We start from the raw sequence: 6,988 nt of genomic DNA on the forward strand, positions 1-6,988 counted from the left end.
CTTTGCTATGTCATGGGGATGATAGTATGGAATGAAAATTTTGAGATAAGTAAGGTTAAACTTGATTTGGTATAATCGGCCATATGGGTGTATATGTTTTCTTTGTTAACTCTTTACAATCGATTGTAGGAGTAATATTGGCTTATAAGGTTGAGTTGATTCATGATGTTGTATATTAGGATTAAAAATACTTGAGACTAGATTAACTTAATGGTGACAATACATTCGACCTTGAAGCATTAATCGAATATTGGTTGAGGTTTTGATATTTTGAACAAGGATAGTTGTGAAATGGGGTGAAAACCATTAAATTATACACATAAAAATCCAGCAAGAAGATTAAACTACTAAATGTATTCATTTTAGATCAAGACATCAAAGAGGGAGAATCAAGCAAAGGCAAAGCAAAGATAATCGAGTAGTCGATTGGGAATCATTTCATCCAATGTAAGGTAAGTCATTAAGCACTTATTTTGTACTAATTTAAATGGTCGTAATGTCCAAGTAATGATGCTGAATGGAATGATAAATATATATATATATATATATATACATGTATGTATGTGGTGATGAAAGTATTGAATGGAAAGAAAAGAGGTGAGATGTATTGAGTTATTGGTTTCGGCACTAAGTGTGCGGGTGTAAACATTTATGATCACAAATTGGCACTAAGTGTGCGGGTTCAAATTGTATAGCACTAAGTGTGCAAGATTGATTATATAGCACTAAGTGTGCGAGTTCGACTATTAAGCACTAAGTGTGCGGGCTTATTACACATCCTCAAATGAACATACATGCTCTACGTATGCGGCCTTACCGAGACAATCATGGACAGCAGCAGTAAACACCTTGAGCTCATGAGGAATAGACATTTTATTTATATTTGGAATTTAGCTTGGTAAGTCTTGACCTATGTGGTGATTATACTTGAAGATAAATGCATGCAATGTCATATGGTGTAATGTATGAAATATCAAAGTAGGGCTTGGTATGAGATCAAACCGAAATGCCTAAGGAATTATAGCACGCTTTGGGTGTGGATGGAGGATTTTAATCCGCATTAATTATTTTCTCTTATGATATATTATTACTGAGCGGCAATATAATGCTTATGGCTTACTGAGTTATATACTCACTCGGTGTTTGCTTGTCGCCTATTTTAGGTTTCTTGGACTCGTCCTTTTGCGTGCTCGTGATCGTCATCGAAGTCATCACATCGGCTAGCAACTTTTGGTATCTTTTTTTGTAGTCGGTCTAGGAGAACATTTTGGCATGTATAGGCTAATATGCTTTGTTGAACTTTGGTATGTAAACTTTTAGCCATGCGAAAATGGCATAAATGTTCGGTTGGATTTAGTTCTCTAATGTTAAGTTGCAAGTCTTGGTAATTCGATTTTTATGCCATATGCCATGGTTGATTATTTTGGTGTTAAAATTCATGATATGGCAATAGTGTAGTAGGGAGATGTTTGACAATGATTAGCCTTTGGTATGGCTAGTCATGATCATAATTTGTGACATGTATGAGGAATCACAAGTTAGATCAAAGGGAAATCATGAAATAGGCATAGTTGCTTTAGTAACAGGTGCTGGCAGCAGCAGTGACGTGAGATTGAAAAATCACTAAAAATAGGTAAAATGGAATTAAATAATAAATGAATTATGTAATCGAAGCCCGATGAGTCTATTTTCATATAGAAGAAACGAAGCAACCATATGAGCTGTATGTTTAGAGATATTTAAGTTCTCGCGGGACAGGGCCAGAACGGTTACTGGAGTCCCTGTCCTGAATTTGGGAATTCATCATGAATTAACCAGAGATAATTAGAAGCCATGACATATATGTACAGATTCCTTTTCGAGTCTAGTTTCTATAGAAACAAACGGCATCAGTATTGAAGCCCTGTACAGGGAGATATCCAAGTTGTAATGCGCAAAGGTCAGTGTAGTCGATCCCTGTAACATGGGGGACTTCAACTAATAAACTGTACTAATTGGCCTGACAAAAAATTCTAGAAAAAAATTTGTAGATGTATATATGAGTCTAGTTTCGGGGAAAATTTACGGATCTGGATTTCAAGTTTCATAACTCAAGATATGATTTTTAATGTGACCCGTATGCAGATTGGCTGCCTGTCTGGGAAATTTCTAATAAGTGGCTTGAAGTCTGTTAACACCTCGTGTTCGACTCGTGACGGTCTCGGGTTCGGTGTTACATTTTATTGGTATCGAGCTATGGGTTAGTCGGTTCTAGGACTACCATAGCACGTATGAGTCTAGCTATACATGCCTTAATGTTAATGTTTAAATGTGTGATGACTTGACGGTTAAAATTTTTGTTTTGATTAGTAAATGGATCCGGTGTAGAGAGAACCTTGGCGGATGACGTTGAAAGTGTAGCGGCTGCTCCTGCACAAGGGACGCCGCCTGTTGAACCTCAGTCATCTGCGAATAATCAGGGTGAGGGGGCTAAACAAGCCTTCTTTACCATGATGAATGAGTGGGTCGCGCAATACGCCCGAACCAATCCGGCTGTCCAACAATTCCCGAATTTGAATAATCCACCCCAAGAGCCCGTAATGCCATCAGTTACTGATCCTGTGAGGCTGAGTAAGCCACCTGTAGACTTGATTAGGAAGCGCGGGGCTGAGGAGTTCAAGGCCATAGTTACTGATGATGCCGAAAGAGCCGAGTTCTGGCTTGATAACACCATTCGGGTGTTTGATGAACTGTCATGCACACCCGATGAATGTCTAAAGTGTGCTATATCCTTGTTGCGAGACTCAGCTTACTATTGGTGGAGGACTTTGATCTCCATAGTCCCAAACGAGCGAGTTACTTGGGATTTCTTTCAAACAGAATTTTGAAAGAAATATATTAGTCAACGGTTCATCGATCAAAAGCGTAAGGAATTCTTGGAACTTAAGCAAGGCCGTATGACAATGCACGAATCGAACATGAGTTAAATAAGACTTAGTCGGTATGCTCGGGAGTGTGTGGCGATGAGGTTGCTATGAGCAAAAGATTTGAAGAAGGATTGAATGAAGATTTAAAACTACTAGTGGGTATTTTGGAGATAAAGGAGTTCGTTACGCTAGTCGAACGAGCCTGCAAGGCGGAAGAACTTGGAAAGGAGAAGAAGAAGGCTGAATTTGAAGCTAAAGACTATCGTAAGAGATCGATAGGTAAAGCTCCATTCTCAGTGTAAAGAAGTTCAGGAGGACACTAATAAATCGAGGACGATCAAGGAATTTCCATTAGAGCACGACCATCGACGGACTCCGAGCTACTTGATAGCTAGTGCGAGGCAATAACCGTCAAGAGAAACCTGAATGCCCCCAATGTGGAAGAAGACACATAGGTGAATGTTGGGGTAAGTCTACTAACGGGCTGTTTACGGATGCGGTTCGAAGGACCACTTCATACGAGATTGCACGAGCTTGATGAGAAGAATAGGATGCAAGGTGCAAGACCTAGTGGAATGACACTAGAGGTAGACCACCAAGAATTTGAGGAGGTAGGAGTGGTAGTCGAGAGGGGCCACCGACACGGCTGTTCGATCTGAGACCGTACTCTGCTAGGGCATATGCCATCCGTGCACGAGAGAAGCATCCTCCCCGATGTTATCACTGGTACTTTCACTCTTTTGATACTAATGTAATTGCATTAATCGACCACAGCTCTACTCATTCTTATGTATGTGAGACTTTAGCATCCATAAGACTACGCCTATTGAGTCTCTTGAGTTAAATAATTCAGTGTCAAATCCCTTGGGTCAATATGCGCTTGTTGACAAAGTGTGTAAGAGATGCCTCTAATGATCCGAGAATCTGTTTTCCGGCCGATTTGATGCTTTTACCATTTGATGAATTGATGTTATTCTTGGTATGGACTGTTGACCGTATATGACGCGGTGGTGAGTTGCAAAAGAAAAACCGTTGACTTGAGGTGCGCAAATAACGAGATGATCCGAGTTGAGTCTATGGACTTAAAGGGGTTGCCAGCTGTGATATCGTCAATGTTGGCTCAGAAATACGTAAGAAAGGGGTGTGAAGCGTACCTTGCGTATGTACTTGGTGACAAAGAGTTAGAAAAGAAACCGAATCATGCGGTGGTTAGTGAATACCGGACGTTTTCCGAAGAATTACCGGGCTTGCCACCTATGCGGGAGATAGAGTTTGGTATTGAGCTTGTACCTGGGACTACGCCAATTTCGATAGCACCGTATCGTATGGCACCAACCGAGTTGAAGGAGTTGAAGGCTCAGTTGCAAGAATTGACGGATAGAGGTTTCGCTCGACCAAGTTTCTCACCTTGGGGTGCACCAGTATTGTTTGTGAAAAAGAAGGACGGAACCATGAGATTGTGTATTGACTATCGTCAGCTGAATAAAGTGACGATAAAGAATAAATATCCGTTACCGCGTATTGATGATTTGTTCGATCAACTAAAGGGAGCCTCAGTGTTTTCGAAGATAGATTTGAGGTCGGGTTATTATCAGTTGCGGATTCGAGATTCGGACGTACCCAAAACTGCTTTCAGAACGAGGTACGATCACTACGAGTTCTTAGTGATGCCGTTCGGGCTCACTAATGCCCCTACGGTATTTATGGATTTGATGAATCGGATCTTTAGACAGTATTTGGACCGGTTCGTAGTTGTGTTCATTGATGACATCTTGGTCTATTCAAGAAATGTGACCGAACATGCTGAACACCTGAGATTAGTGTTGCAAATTTTACGAGATAAGCGGTTATATGCTAAGTTCAGCAAGTGTGAGTTCGGTTAAGAGGTTAGCTTCTTGGGTCATGTGGTATCGGCATCGGGTATTGAGTCGACAGAGCAAAATTTCAGCCATACTTAACTGGAAGCCTCAGAAATACTACTGAGGTTCGAGCTTTTTGGGACTTGCGGTTACTACCGACGGTTTGTAAAGGTTTCTCGATGATAGCCACACCCATGACGAAGCTACTTCAAAAGATGTTAAGTTTGAATGGACGGAAAAATGTCGAAAAAGTTTCGATCAATGAAAACTTATTTGGTGAAGCTCGATTTTAGTGCAACCCGAATCGAGCAAAGAGTTTGTCATTTATAGTGACGCATCCCTACTTGGGTTGGGTTGTGTATTGATGCAAGGAGGTCGAGTTGTGGCCTATGCGTCGAGACAATTAAAGCCACATGAGAAAAATTATCCGACCCATGATCTTGAATTAGCTGCCATCGTATTCGCCTTGAAAATATGGCGACATTACTTATTTGGTGAGAAGTGCCATGTGTATTCGGATCACAAAAGTCTCAAATATTTGATGACTCAAAGAGACTTGAATCTGCGACAAAGACATTGGCTCGAGTTGTTAAAATATTATGAGCTTGTTGTAACACCCCGAACCCGAGACCATCGCCGGTGTCGGACACGAGGGGTTAACAAGCCAAGTCCACATATTTTGCCCACCAATTTGACATTTCCAGTCAGGCTGGAAAACTGCATCACCGTCGCCTTAAAAATCATATCTCGAGTTCCAAAACTCGGAAACTGGTTTCGTAAATTTTCCCCGAATTTAGACTCATATATCCATCCATGGATTTATTTCTAGAATTTTTGGTCAGGCCAATTGGTACAGTTTATTAGTTAAAGTTACCTATGTTACAGGGATCGACTCCTTTGACCTTCGCGCGTTACAACTTGAATATCTCTCTGCACAGGGCTTTAATACTGGTGCCGTTTGTTTCTAATGAAACTAGACTCAAAATGGAATCTGTACATATAAGGCATGACTCCTAATTCTTTCTGGATAATTTATAGTAAATTTTTAAAGTTGCGACAGGGGACCCAGAAACCATTCTGGCCCTGTCTCACAATAGCTTTAATATCTCTTAACATGTAACTCCTATGACCATTTAGTTTCTTCCATATGAAAATAGACTCATCAAGGTTCATTTACATAGCTTATTCACTATTTAATACCATCCCTACAAATTTTGGTGATTTTTCACATTCACGTCACTGCAGCTGGCAGCATCTGTTTTGAAGGTAGGTCTTACCTATTTTGTAGTCTCCATGAACCAACTAGTCTTGCCATACATAGGTTCACATATGATCATTTTAACCATACCAATGGCTGATCATGTGACCAACATTCCCACTTCCAATCCATAATCACATCATGACACCATATATATATATACAAACTGCAAATAGTCTAAGTTCGTACTTCACTTTTACGAGCCATTTTCGCATGCCCGAACACATATACATCACAGCATATTTAAACCAACAAAGGGGTAGTCCTATACATGCCATTTCAAAGTTCAACCAAAAATTTATACCAAAATGGAGGCGTTGATAGTGTGGATGACTTGACTTTAATTATCCCAAATCCGATTGCTATCGAGCAAAATCTATAAAACAGAGAGCCAAAGCAGCGGGTAAGCATTTTTATGCTTAGTAAGTCTCAAGGAATAAAATCAGCTTTAATTAAAGCAATACATTCACATAGTCAAATGCATCATTTCATTAATACACATTCACATAATCATTCTTACTTCCCACTTCATCATTATATACTTTCACAAGGTATCAACCTATTCAATAGCTGAAATTGTTAGTCGATTGAGCGAATGTTGCTCAAACATGTCGACTTTCAATGCACATATAAACATACCTTATTCTTTGGGCCTTTCGAGCGTACTAATTGAATTTATTACAGCAACCAACACTCACCTCCAGCCCAAGCTTCTTGAATACAACCGGATATAACCACGTGCACGAATGCCTTGGTCTTAGCCCGATGTAGCCACTAGCACAATTGCCTTGGTCTTAACCGGATATAATTTCCAGCATAAATGTCTTGGGACTTAGCCGGATATCATTCAATTGCTCATGCACACATGCATCAATAATCATTAGACATTCATATTTCATTTTCGTTACTAAGGCTCAAACGCAAATATAATCACAAGCATAATCGCCTTGGGACTTAGCCCGTAT

Source organism: Gossypium arboreum, chromosome 10 (genome assembly GCF_025698485.1).
Source record: "Gossypium arboreum isolate Shixiya-1 chromosome 10, ASM2569848v2, whole genome shotgun sequence".
Lineage (NCBI taxonomy): Eukaryota > Viridiplantae > Streptophyta > Magnoliopsida > Malvales > Malvaceae > Gossypium > Gossypium arboreum.